Raw genomic sequence first — 14101 nt, 5'->3', positions numbered from 1 at the left:
GGTTCAAGTCTTCTGATTATGTTGGAAGATACAAAACACAGACAACGGCCCTGCTGCGAGAAGGAGTTAGCTCCTTGGCTTGTTCTAGTTTTGATTTGAATATCGGCATTGTCACCAAAGGGATCTATGGATGCTAACAGTGGCAGCGTTTCCTAGTCACGTGGAAACACTTGTCACAGAAACAATAGAGCTCACAGCTCACTCCGAAGAGCCCTCACAAACAGCTCTCAGACCCAGTCTACTATAGCTAAGCCCAAGTTCTGCTCGAAAGTCCCACCTGTCAATTAGCTAAGCAGGCAGAAAAGCTCATCAGCTGCATGTTAAGACTGTCAGTTACTAATTTTTTTTATTTCCAGCTGTTTCAGACTTATTTTTAAAAACACTTTCTTAAACCCAAAATAATTTAGGCTCATCCTCCCCTGGCAATGTAATTATTAAGAATTTAAAAACCAGCTATTTCATGGGGTGTCCTCCACATGTCTGAAAAACCTCCCTAAACACCAAACTGCAAATTCTTTTCAGCTCAAAATGTAACAAAATGGTAGTATCGCCAGGTATGTACGTGCTAAACGGCATCAAAGTGCCGAGCAGCAGCTGAGAGAAAACTTCAGAGAGAAAAAACCAGGCGAGAGTACAAGGCATCACTAAAACGGGTTGGAGGAGAAGACGGCACAACGACCGCAGCACGAGAAGGGGCTGGATGCATTAAATAGCAGACCCCGATGCTCATCTCCCTAACAAGACAGGAATCTTGGGAAAGGAAATGTTTTGCCGCCTGTGTCCTGCTCTAACGAGGCCAACCCAGTCTTGGTTTCGACAGGGATTTCCTCCTGCAACCAGAACAAAGCTTCCCAGCCCTTGCCTGGAGCGGTCGGGAGCGCAGCGCGCTCACATGTGATAGAGGTTCTTGTTTTTTGGTGCAGTTCTCGGAAGCGGGAAGGAAGCAGCCTGCCCACAATCCTTACTCCCATTACCAGCTGGTTGCTACTAAGCGTTTTATTACCCACCTGTCTCACGTGGCTTAGAATACTTTCCGTAAGGAGGCCGGCGAGTACAAACTGGCAAACCCTACTAAAATAGGGCACACAGTCCTGATGAGCGTTAAGATAGAGATGGCAGAAAACTCGCTCTCAGTTAGGACTTCAGATACGTAAACTACATACGCTCTGGGTCTGTGCAAATATTTAGCCCTTTTCATACCTTCAGTTCTGCAGGGAAACTAATAATTGGATTTTCCTTCCAGCAAATTCTCAAGAGACATCGTGATACCCCACAACCCCTTTTTTTTTTTTTTTTTTTGAGTTCTTCCAAGCCGCTCCGACCATCCCTGTTTAGCCGCTCAGTTTTCCCGTTCCCCAAAGCAGGACTCGCACTGCTCGCAGGCAGGTTTTGTCCATGTCCTGAACTGGCAACCAACTTCTTTACCCTTGGGGCGTAGCAACCTGCTCAACCCACCATTTCGTTCAGATCCAGGCATGTTGTTTAGAATCAGGAGGAGACAAATTAGTTGCACGGGAACGACACAGGTAGGTAGGACGAGATTTATGGTACTAAGACAGTGACCAGGCTATGGAGCACGTACCCACAGGAGCACAGGAGGTTTCTGTAAGGCAGCAGAGTATTCACAGGGAAGCAAACACCTCTGACTGGGATGGGTTTCCAGGAGCAAGAGAGGTTGGACTCTGAGGAGCACATGTTCAAAGAATCAGGCAGTGAGTCTGAAAATTACGAGGTAGCGTGATGGTTTGGGACATGCTCCAAGGCAGCGTCCTGACGTGCCCCATGCTACGGGATTCTCTACTGGAATCAATGCCCAAATCCCGTCCCCTCTCACTGCTCAGGAAACGGGCTCAGAAAAGACACGGCACACATTTCAAGAGGCAATCGGCAAGAGAGCCCCGACCCGATGCTGCCACAGCCCTGAGCGCAGGCTGAACCTCCGTTCAGGTGCTGGGAGTCCTGACAAGCCTCAGGGAAGGAATTATGCCATTTAGTCTTCCCAGACATGCACAGACTAGGAGGCCAAGTTTTGCTGTTTATCAGCTTATAATGCAAGAACAGAAAGTAGGTCAGCAAGCATGGTAACTCAAAAATGAAAAAAAAACTTATCTTCCAGCCCCTTCTTCCAGGACTGTTCTGATCGATGTACGTAGGCATGAGCAGAGCTGATTTTTAGAACAAAAAAGCCCAGAGAAAACCGCTTGAGCCCAGGGCTGTAGCAGTCTCCCCCAGACTAAGTCAAGCAGCGGTGCAAGTAATTCAGCGCTCAGGCAAGAAGAGAAAGACGTTCACGCCCGAGTTCCTGGGGGCCCCAGGCAGAGGCACATTACCAGCTCCGACTGCATCAAAAATCAACCCAATGTACAGCAAAGCCGTGATTATAACATCAGATTTAGCACAGGCACACACAGCTTTAAGCTATTCTTCCTGAGTGCCCTACATAACAAACCCAAACAAATTAAGGAATGAGTAATGAGAAGGTAGGAGGTGGCAAGGCTTGTTTTGGTTCAGGAAAGGATTCCCATCCCTTGCTTGGAATCTAAATTAGATTCAATTTAGATTAGAGTGAGGCAAGGCCAAATTCCCTTGATGAATGAGTTGCTGCAGTAGATCACTTCTATTTTGCAGCCATTCTTCAAGAAATGTATTTTTCATCTCCTGCTTCTACTTCTGTTTCTGATCTTGTCAGCTGCATGCCATGCCCTCCCCTGCTCCTCTGGGTCAGAATATCCCTTATTATCTCTCTTGGTAAGGGAAGAACTAATTTGCTGTCTAGTAGAAAGAGAGCGTGTTCTTGGCCTGATAAGTGGATTACCTCTATAAACATGCTTTCTAATGCAACGACACCCCACACTCTCACAAAACCAAAGGAATTAATTGCAACCAATGATGTGATACCCCAAAGCGAAAGCTCCCTCCCCTGCCCAATATACCAGTATTAAAGCCAGGTTTTTTGCTACAGGAAAAACCCAAGAGAAATGCACGTAACGTGAGAAAATCCACATTTGTGCTTACCATGACCGCAAAAGGATCTCTGCCCACCGACCAGGCTTCGCGTGGTCACAGCGCTCACGTGCCCAAGGCAGACACACGGCTGCAAAACAACATGTTTTACACAGGCAGCACTTCCACACAGTTTTGACAATCAAATCACACGGTGGGCAGCTTCAAAGATTCGGAACCTACCTTCGGATTGTAAATAACTACTGACAGACCAGTATATATTGCATTGTATGAACAGAGCGCTTTACAAAGCAAAACCTCCAGCTGGAGAGCATTTAACAGTCCAGGAATATACAAAGAACAGTGATGGCAGGAGCGTAGTGCAGGGACCACCACAACAGGGACGGGAACAGCGCCAGCCACGGGGGAAGTGGAAGCTGTCCACCCCCAGCAACTGGGCGAAGTTGAGCCGTTATTTTCAGTGGCTTGCTGCAGTCCAGGCTTGTGATTTTTGCTCTCCTGATACTCTCCATCCCACAGATTATCATTTGAGATATCAGTGATATCAGCTAAGACGTTTAGTCCCTACTGCATCTCCCTCTCAGGAGAAATCAAGAACGTGTAGCAACTTAAAATACACACTCAAATCCTCACTGGACTGAAACTCTTTTGCCTCTGACTCATCTCCATGAGGAAGACGAGCACATATAAATCATATGGTGAGCCAGAACAACGTACCTGATAGACCTTTATGTGCCACCTGCTTCAACAGAAAAGGGATTAATTAATTTCATACTTATCAAGTGTCAATTGACAACTTGTTCTTCCTGGGTAATAGGGTTTGTGTAAATCTGAAGGTCGCCACGGACAGGGCTGGCAGAGGCTGGAGTGCTGAAAAGCGCTGCCTACGTCGCAGCTGATGGGAGCGGGGTTGATTCATCCAGAAACTCTGGACACACGCCTGGCTTTCCTCTCCAATACACTGAATGTTTTAGCAGTGCCACTCCAACCTATGCCAAAGGGGAATTGGCCTTCAGAATTTTGAACTGCCAAACAGTACATCCAAATATTGGGTAGGACAAATTACTTCCAGCTGACAAACTACATGTTATACTAGATGGAAGCTTTTTTTTGCAAGGGGCACAATCATACAGCAAGTTATCACGAAAGCATGCGAGGCAGCTGATACAAAAACTGGGACGTGTTCAAAGGCACACGGTATTTCTGTCAGAAGAAATGGGTACTGACCAGCATCACCTTCAGACCACCACGAGGCATACACTGATCCTGCTGCTAACACCGGGTTTCATACAGCCCATGGAGAAAGACAAAACCTTAATGGGCAATTAAGAGCAGGAGACTGAATCTAGTAGGTCAAATCTCTGCTTAGAGGGAAAACCTGCAGTGGCTAGGCTCCTGATTTTAATTCCACAGTCAAGTGACTAAAGTAGAAGGCCTAAGCAAGGAATTTATCTGGGGGTAATAAATCTTTCTGATGTGCTTCCAGTCTCCTCTGATGGCTCAGAATTAAACTGCTTTATTTCAGTGGTCCAGCTTCCTTTGCAAGTATTCTAATTTTTGCCTCTTCCTTAGAGAACCCAATTTCACGATGGGCAGCTGCAAAAGTACTAAGCTTTCATTTTTAGTGCTTAAGTTTCACTTTAACATGCTACCTTTGGCAGAACCGGTCCATTAATCATTCTGGTGAGAAGGAAAACACAGAACTACTTTTCAGAGTACAAGACAATTCCCAGAGGGCTGGTAATTTATTAAGACTGATTTTCTTTATGATGCTGTTTTCCCTTTCTGAACTTTGATGGCCTTTGCAAAGCTGTTTTGCTGTTGTATTTCAGACTGTCTCCTACTAGCATAGCATGTAATTTTATTTTTTTTTAATTTTTTTCCAAACAGATTTCCAATGTTTGGTTTCATATGCATTCACTTTGTGATGAAATGACAGTCATTTTGCAGTATCACTTCAGCAGCTGAATACTGTACTTCAGGATGGTACTGCAAGACAGTAATATTTGAATGCAATGCTGATTTTGTGAAATAATTCAATAAAAATAGACCTTGTTCCAAGGAGCTGCTGTCTTGAGCGGATGCTCAGAAACTTCTGAAATTATTAATCTTCAAATATGTTATGTTAAAGAGTAATCTATTTCCAAATGATGCAGTAGCCTAAACTCCCAAAGGTATGAACACAAAGCCTCATTTTGCCAAGTAGCATAAATTTTCAGGGTTCTAGAACAGCTAAAAAGAAAGTATTACTATGTAAATTTGAAATATCCAACTTCATTTCCCAGGAAGGAACACTAACTTGTGTATTTTAATTTGCCATGATTACCCTTTCCGTAGCAGAGAGGAATAACACACGTTTTGGAACTTTTCACGTCATCCTGAATGCATTATCAGAGTATACTGTGCTGCCTGCCCAAACTGCACTACAATTTAAAACAATCCCTTGAGAAGACAAAGACGGAGTTTGCTATTGCTAAAAAGCACATGGCTAGCGTCCAATAAATCCCCGAGACAGTAACTAAGCTACGCGCATGCCCGAATTTAAATTCCCATCGACACCAAGAAGGATGAAAACCTCTCAAGTCATGTCAGCATTATGGCACTGAGCACTGTAAGTCTCATCGCACAACGGCTCACGTTAAGCAAACCAGAAGCACAGCCGTTCCCGTGGCTTTTTGGGCTCCTTGGAATCAATATCCCCAAAGGTTGCACGTTACTAACAGTTTTCTAAGCTCAAATGGTTTCACAGCCCAGCTACTCACCTGAAGAGGAATGAGCCCGTCTAGTCAGAACCAAACTGTAAAAAAAGATATTTGATTCAATCCTTTATTTTACATCCGTAACAAGTGTCTAACTGCCTAATTAACTGCGAGGGCAAGCTATACGGGCAGGCTGGAAGCCAACCTTATTTATCATTTGCATTTAAGCAATGCTTTTGTATTTGCAAAGTGCTATGCAAATACCAATTACTGCCATGATGCAGCAGAGCTTATTAACACAAGCACAGTGCTGATATGATTATGCTGCTTCCAGCTCGGGAGCCAGCTCGTTTGCCAGCAGCCTGGTGGTCTCTGCCCTGCCTGCCTCCTGCTGCAGGGTAGTTATGCTGGGACACCCCCATCTCCCTCACGCTGTCCTGGAAAGCACATGGAATAACCACAATACATCAAAAGTGACTTCCAAAGCATGAAGCTCGGGTTCAACGCTTTGTGCCCCCCCGATGCTTGTGCTGCAAGGACAGCTCTGCAGCCAGCTGTATTATCAAGGAAGAAGCAATAAGGCTCCTCTGGCAGGTTGTCCCCGTTATCCCCTGCTCCGTCCGCTGTTTCACAGCGTTACCGAGAGCATGACCGTATGTTACACTTCACGGTCCTTTGCCTTACTAAGTTGTGAGCATTTCCAGCAACTCCGTTCACTTTTGCTTCCTCTCTTCCACTTCCAGAGAAAGACATGGAGCATGTGGCATTTGTTCTAGGAGAGGGACAACCTTCTGCGTCCTGGGAACCACTTGGGTCAGATCCACTACCAACAGGACTCAGTTTGTTTTCCCTCTCGTCAAAGGCACAAGCTACTACCCAGCTATTTCGGCTCGTGCGCTTGCTACGCTAACACTGAGCTTACATGCACCTAACTCACGGCAGACCTCAGCCACCACCTACGTCCTCACCGCAGCACTCTGCGTACTGAGCACGGATTTGGTGGCCCAGGGAGCCTTTCGTTCATAGTTAGCTTCCTCACAAATCATCTCACCCCGGCTGCATTCAAAATAATTGACTCCTGAAGCAAAACTTGATGGGACTTGCGAGATCCTCTTTGGGTAAAAATCAGCATTAACAGCAAATATTTCTCCATTGCAAATCAGTGTGACCTACCTCAGCTCAGCTCCTAGAAAACCACGTGAAAAGGAAGACCCAGGACTACCCAGGCTCACATCTGTGTCTAGTTCAGACACGTCTGTACAGAAAAGCCAAATCCAAACAGTGCAAGCTTGGGAAATACTTGTTTTAATACTTAAACCATGTCATCTGGACTCATCTATATGCATTTGTTCCCAAGGACAGGATTCCTCTCCCCTGTAAGCCAGGTGTTTCAGCTGAAGCGCTCTTCCCGGTTGCTCCTTTATTCAGGCAGAGAACAGCATGCCTCTGCCGGGTAATTATCATCTCGGGTATGCCTGACGCGAACGAGGCAAATTGCTGTCTGGAGGTGCTTCTTTCTTCCTTTTGGCTACAAAGACAACCGGAGTGACTAGCATAGCCTCAGAGTTAAAGTGGCTGAGCCGTGTCCCATCCCAGGCAGCTTCATACCAGGAGATCTTACTACGTTTTGCAGCTATCGAGCAAATTATATGGGGAAGGGACGCACGCAAATCAAGCAAGCAGAAATCCATCTCCAGTCTCATCACTGGGCCCTTACTGCTACTATCGCTTCACCTGTGGAAGCGCTCGGATCGTGGGGACCGCCTGCTGTACAAGCCCCGATGCCCCCAGTAGACAGCAGCCCTCTCCGCACCGCTTCCCGCGGTAAGGCTGGCAGCCCACTCGGTTCCGTCGGCGCCCGAGGTGGGGGTCAGAAAACAGCAGGTACAAAGAGCGAGGGGCTGAGACACTGCACCAAAGGACCCCTGATTTACAGACTTGTACAAGTCACTGCCTCTTCTCCCTGACTCAGTTTCTTCAAATGTAAAGTGGAGATTACGCTCCTGACCTCCTTTGCTGATTATTACTGGATCTGCTGATGAAAAAAACCTCCAGCCCTAACACACAGGTGTTACTACTCACTAACTAGGGGCATTTTGCACATGCCTTTAAGTATGATACTACAAAGACCCAGTCCTGGGACCCTCCTCAAGCTGAGCACAGTAAAAACAGAAACCACAGACATGACTTATAAAAGGAGAAGCACTACAGGGGGAAAATCTAAACTCAGCTAACATTTTCCATTTAAGAGAACATTTCAGAACTGTCAGATACAAACGCTTCACTAAAACAAGGCTACAAAACACTTAAGTGCATCTTGCATCTAAGAAAATGTTGCATTCTTTGTGGATACAATAGCTTTTCAAAACATTAACCACGTTATCCCTGAGCCATTTCCAAATCAAAACAGACCATGAAAACCAGTGAATTCATTGCTAGCCGAGCCCCAGTCCCGTAACTTTTTGCATTACTCCACTGACTTTATTTTAATGGGCATCGAATGGGCGGTTGGACTGGTTCTCAGCAGCAGCTGAGCAGTATCCAGAGTAAATCAAAGTCAAGGGCATTTTCCCAAGAGGAAAGTAGGTGAAAGGTAAGGCTGGATTTTCCGACAGCATTAACTGCCCCCAGACTGCAAGCGCAAGGTGAAACTCTGCCCACGGCCAGGGACACGCGCCGCCTCGGTGCACGGGGAGGTGACGGCAGCGGTGCAGGCAGGGGCAGAGCGCCTCTCGCCGGCTCCGTGGAAGGCATCGCGAGGGCTGCAGAGGCTTCTCCTCCCTCCACGGCCACTGCTCCCTTCAAGGCCACCACTCCATGCCTACGGACCTACAACTTTCTCTGGATGGAGCCAAGCGGCTGGGGAGTTTTTGCATCGTGATTTTCTGTACCATGGCAGAAGCACGAGTAGCTTGCAGTAGCAGTGCACAACCCAAACGACCCATCTTTTAGAAGCTGGTGAGAACTGTGAGTTTCTTATGCTCCTTGTGCAAAAGCTCTATGACACGGCACCAGTGCTTTCTCCAGTTCTGTGTTTTACCTTTCCGATTGCTCATCTCCCACTTCCCACATCTCAGACTGCCTGGGTGACCCTGAGGTGTGACACTGGGTTACGAGTACAAGAGATGGTGGGACCAAAGCACAGGCGCTAGCAGTAAGGACATGGAGACTTGGCCAAGCCCCTTCACGTGGCTTTGACAAATATGAAACAAGTTTTTCTTGACCCTAGAGTATTTTCTGTCCAAGGCTGAGTGCAAGGTTTGTGTGGGTAAGGTTTCACACTGCTCTGGGCTGTGTACAAGCCCATGTGATTTTCAAATTCCACAGGTAAAATGCTTTTTGCAACTTCATATCACAGCTCAAACATCCCACTTGTGTAACGCCTCGAACTATTTCAAGACCATTTGCTCTCACCCCAGAAACCTTCTCTGAATTTTACTCAAGGACACAAATGTGACCATTATTGCTAAAGGATGGAGTTTCAGAAGGAAATACAAATGAAAAATGAAATGCATTCACATTTTCTGAAATATCTGAAAAGGTATGATGAATTGAGTAGAGAATGCTGTCCCTCCTTCCCTCCCTACTTTTTAAAGCGGTCAACAGAATTCCACTGCAATGATATTGCATGTAAATGAAAAAAAAAATTAAAAAAATTAAAGAAGAGTGGGACACAGCATTCTCTATTAAATGCTTCAACAGATTCCTAGCACCTTGCCTGCTCTGGTAGCAGGTCTATACAATCCACCCACTTTCCTGGGAATGCAAAAATGCAAAGGAAAATGAAAAAAACCCACAGTTTAAAACCAGACACAGACATTTTAAAACAGTTAACTCTTTTTTTCCACTAAGCCACTGAAGCCCACCGCTTTCAACATCCTTTTCAACTACTGGCCATTTAAACTTTGCTTCCTGCTCTGCAAATCTGCTAGCATTGTTACAGATGGGAATACCAAACACAGAGGGCAGTCTGTATCAGAGCAGTGGTGATGGCTGTCAGCTCTTGTAAACCATGAGCCATCACTTTGTCAGTCTCAGCCTTCGGCTTTGCAAGCTGTGACTAAAGATCCTGACTTGCTCTGCTAGCAGCTGTTGCAAGCTGTGAGCCAGCATCTTGGCATTCTCAGCTGAAACACTCACCACTTCTGCGCTCACAAACGGTCATTTTCAGTTAGCAGAACTCTCAGGTGACATGGCAGCAGCACAAGGACCTCACGGGGTAAGAAAAGGTTCTTCTGTTTGAGCGACCCACATTCAACCAACTGACTCATTTTTAATCACTTTCCAATAGAGGTCATCCAGACAGTAAACATCTGGCTGTGGCACCTCAGCCATCTCCAAAGGAGAATTAGCTTGCGAGTCAACATCCAGTCCCGCTCTATCAGTTGTCAATTATTTGTGCAGTCACAGTAGCACAATGACCCGTTTTTCATCATAAAAAAAAACAACCCAAAAGCCAGAGGACCAAAATTTTCTAAGCAAAAGAGCCTCTTTGCCAAATAACATTTGCTTTGTTTCCACATGAAATTAGAATTCTCGGCCATTCAAAGTAATTTTTGACACTGAATGGCCAACGCCCTCCCAGAAGCTGTGTGTGCAAACCTCTGCTGACCACGCACTGCCGTTTCTAGACAGCGGTACTTAAAACATATAACACACATACCACGTATTTCACAAGCAAGCCTTCCCTGAAGCTTCCTCACTTACGTTTGCACAGGTACTTTGGGGTAAACATACCTCTGCGCTGCTGTCCATTTTCTCTTCCCACGTGTCCAGCTTTAGCTATGCACAGGCCCATACTCGCATCCCTCTTAACTGTCACTTTTTCACCCTGAAGAGTCACCTTGCCTCTGCTGCTTGGCAGGCTGCGAGGTCTGTCGGGAGTGACATTGGGTGTGTTGTTCTAGAGGAGAAGATTCACGCTGCAAACTACAGGTTAGCTCCGCGAGTCCCAGGTGCGCTGGTCTGGCACATCAACCAGCACATCAGATAATGATTGAAAAGGAAAAATGTATCATTTTGCCTGAGAGTGATGAGAGCATCAAGAGAGCGGCTGTTTGAAAGAAAGACTAGACTTTATAAATTCCTGTAAATCATTTATAATTGAAAATGAAATGTTGGAAATACCACCACCTTTAAAGAAGGAGGCCACACTGTGTTTCCACATGAACTTCCAGCCCTGCTTGTACCTTTGCACAGCCCCAGGAAGTTGCAAAGAGGAAGAAGATCAATTTTCCTTACGGTTTGTAAACCACGTTCAATATGAATTTAGTAATGGCTTGTATTAATAGCACTAGGAAGCAGGAAGATAAAATATTGAGAAGAATAAAAGTCCTAGACACTGATTTGCTTGTGGCTTCTCTTTTCTTCTTCAGAGACAGAAAACTTCAGTTGAAGATTGTTTCTAAGTAGTATTCCCCCTTCCTCATCCCCCCCCCGAGAAATGTGCAAGTTTTACTTCTCATCTTTTTAACCTTTCCTTCGGCAGGGAGCAGCCAGCTCGGCAGTTGATAGCGTGCCCTGACAGCCACGCCGCCGCAGCTCACGACTCCAAGTAACCCAGGATTACTCTGGATGTATTAGACACAATCACGGCTTCCTGATGAGCCGTGTGAAAATATCCTGAATGAGCAGTTCCCCACATCAAAACCCAACAGAACACGAGCAGCTGTATGGTAAGCAGAAACTCTGTAAACAAGGGCTAGAGATGAAAAGGCCGGTCACTTCCCCCACACCTAACTAGCTCATCTTCAGATGATGTGAAGAAAATCAATGGAATATTGAAATATATAGATGTGAAATGATTTATTTCACCCGTGTTATCTCCTTGTAGATATACAAAGCTCACCTCAGCGGTGTATTAGCTTTGAAAGGGTGAGGGCAGAGAAAATCCTTTTGTAAAAAAAAGATAAAACTTCCCCCGAAACAGACTGCAGCCGTGGTGACGGTGCCAAGTCCCCAGGGATAACAGGTCAGCCGGGTATTTATAGTGAGGCACACTACAGTTCACCATTTAAAATGCCATCTGAAAAGCTGGGAGTTAAACGTATTGCTTCTCATAATTTCCTGCTCATCTTTGATTAAGGAAAAGCAGAAAAAAAAAAGGCGCAGAAACATATCTTTCCCTGCAGTCCGTACAGTGCTGTGTGAGACAGAAGGCGCAGTTCCCCGTCCTGGGGAGGCAAACGCTGCAGGCGCTCAGCAAGGAGCGGTTTACAGCCACGGCCGAAATTACCAGTGTCAAAATACCGCTTCGGCTTTTGTTTTAATGTGGCTCCCGAGAGCTCTGTGCAAATGCTTGGGTCATCACTTGTGGCCTGTGAATTACAGTTTAACATCTTTGGGTTAAATTAAGAAGGAAAACCAGGTAAGATTTAGCACTTGCTTTTCCCTCTGCTGAGAGAGGCGTTTCTCCGCTCCACTGAGTAAGGAAACAAGGAATCCTCACCACTTCCCACCTTTTTAACGGATGGGACCAGAATATATTCTCAGCCCCTTCTACTTGCCCTCACTAACAGGGAGGCTGCTGCTGGAGCAGCCTTTGCACAAGGCTTTGGAGCCAGCTCCCTAAAGGAGAGGATGATCGCCCAGGTCACGCACATCCCTGCTGGTACGTGCCCCGCTCACCTGCCGTGCCATCCCACCTCCGAAGCGCGACTTCAGCACCACAACACTGTCTCCTGAAGGTCAGGCTTTATGTTACCCTTGGCCTCAAAGGAAAAAAAAACCAACACCCAAACCCAAACCCTTCTCTGTCACACCAGCAATGGGCCTGTGCTGGGACACCCAGACAGACACGCGCTGTGTTCTCAGAAATCTTCTTTTTGCTGGTGTGAGAGCAATGAATGAAGGAGGGAAGCGCCCAGCAGAGAGGCTGCCACGCTCCCTCTGCCGGCTCTCCCCACGGGCAGGCAGCCAGCCTGCCCCACGCCTCGTCGGGGCCAAGCCAAGCCCAGCTCCATCACCCACTCCTGCACCCCAGGTGACTTCTGCAGCTGCATGCTGCCAGCTCGGCTAACGCAGGCTCCGCTTCACACCAGAGAGGCGGCATATAAATAACACAGCCAAGTTCAACAGGCAAATCACAGGTGAACGCGCTACGTTCTCCTTGCTCCACAAGCCCGTACAAACACTGACATCTTTGCTTCACAGCCTGGATGAATTCGAGAATCTCAGCACAGCTATCAGCAGCCTGCAGTCTTCACGCACTACAAGTTAAGAAACGTGTCTCCGTGTGTTAAATAACAGCAATTCTCCTGGCTCTCTTTTTACAAGACTTGCATACACTGAGGAACTCAGAATAGGATCAAAATATGTTTTAATCCTGAGGAAGAAGTGCAAGAGCTGTAACAATTCAGAAGGGACACATTATTTTTCTAGACTGGTATTTAGAAATCAGAAAAAAATATTCATTTTACCTTCTAAACAGGGCTCAGCTATGAATATTGAGACACACTAAAACCACGTGACATTTACAGCTCTCTGGCACAGACCCAAGTATATTCCTCTCTATACATGCCACATCTTGCCAAACCAAAGCACAAGTGCTTTGCTGGCAGGATTCAGCTGTGTACAAGGACTTGTGCACAACTGCAGCCCGGGTTCTCGTGCACGCTCGATTTCTTGTACCTTTTCAGCAGGGCCAAGTGACAAAGCACAAGATCATCAGTGGCAAGTGACTAATGTTAACAAGGATAACTCCTCCCAGCAGTGGGATATTATGCTGTCTAACCACAGTATGGCGGTTTGGGGGGGGGGGGGGGGGGGAGGAAAAAAAAAATAAAAATCTTTTCCCAGTGCTTCTCATCTTCACTTTGTAATTTACAGGAAACAAACCTTTCAGTGGAAAAATTTAATGACATTTCTACCGCAGAACTTTTTAACCATCAATTTTGCACTTTGAACGTGGCAGCTCAATACAGATTGTTTGTCAGCAGCAAACCTGGCTCAATACTTTGTAAATAATGTTAAGCTGTGGTATTGTCCGTAGGGCCCTTCCCAGTTCAATTAATTTGCTAAACATACCCTTAAGAAGACAGATGCGTCCGTGTAACCATCGCATGCAGCCCAGGACGTATGGGGTATCTTGTTGCCAAAAACTTTTCTGATTTGCATTTCTAAAATTTGTCCCCAGGCAAAAGTAGTCATGATTTATGGAAGACAAATGCAAAAACTGCCTGAATGACCCAGATAGCATTCTAAGTCAGAAATCATTACTAAAAAGTACAGGGTAGCTGTTCCTAAAAATCAGTCAATAGCAGGATATAATGATACACATTCTTGCTTTCCATCTACCAGCTATTTCTTGCCACTGGGTTAAAAATCTCAGTTCCCAGTTAAAAACTGTAAATGAACAAAATAAAAGTATGCTAGCCCTGTTCTCACATTTTGCAGCCCACTGTCTTTACCAATGGATCTGATGGACAACTCAACTGCAT

Source organism: Falco naumanni, chromosome 16 (assembly GCF_017639655.2).
Source record: "Falco naumanni isolate bFalNau1 chromosome 16, bFalNau1.pat, whole genome shotgun sequence".
NCBI classification, from domain to species: Eukaryota; Metazoa; Chordata; class Aves; order Falconiformes; family Falconidae; genus Falco; species Falco naumanni.
Note: the sequence above shows the minus strand (reverse complement) of the source record.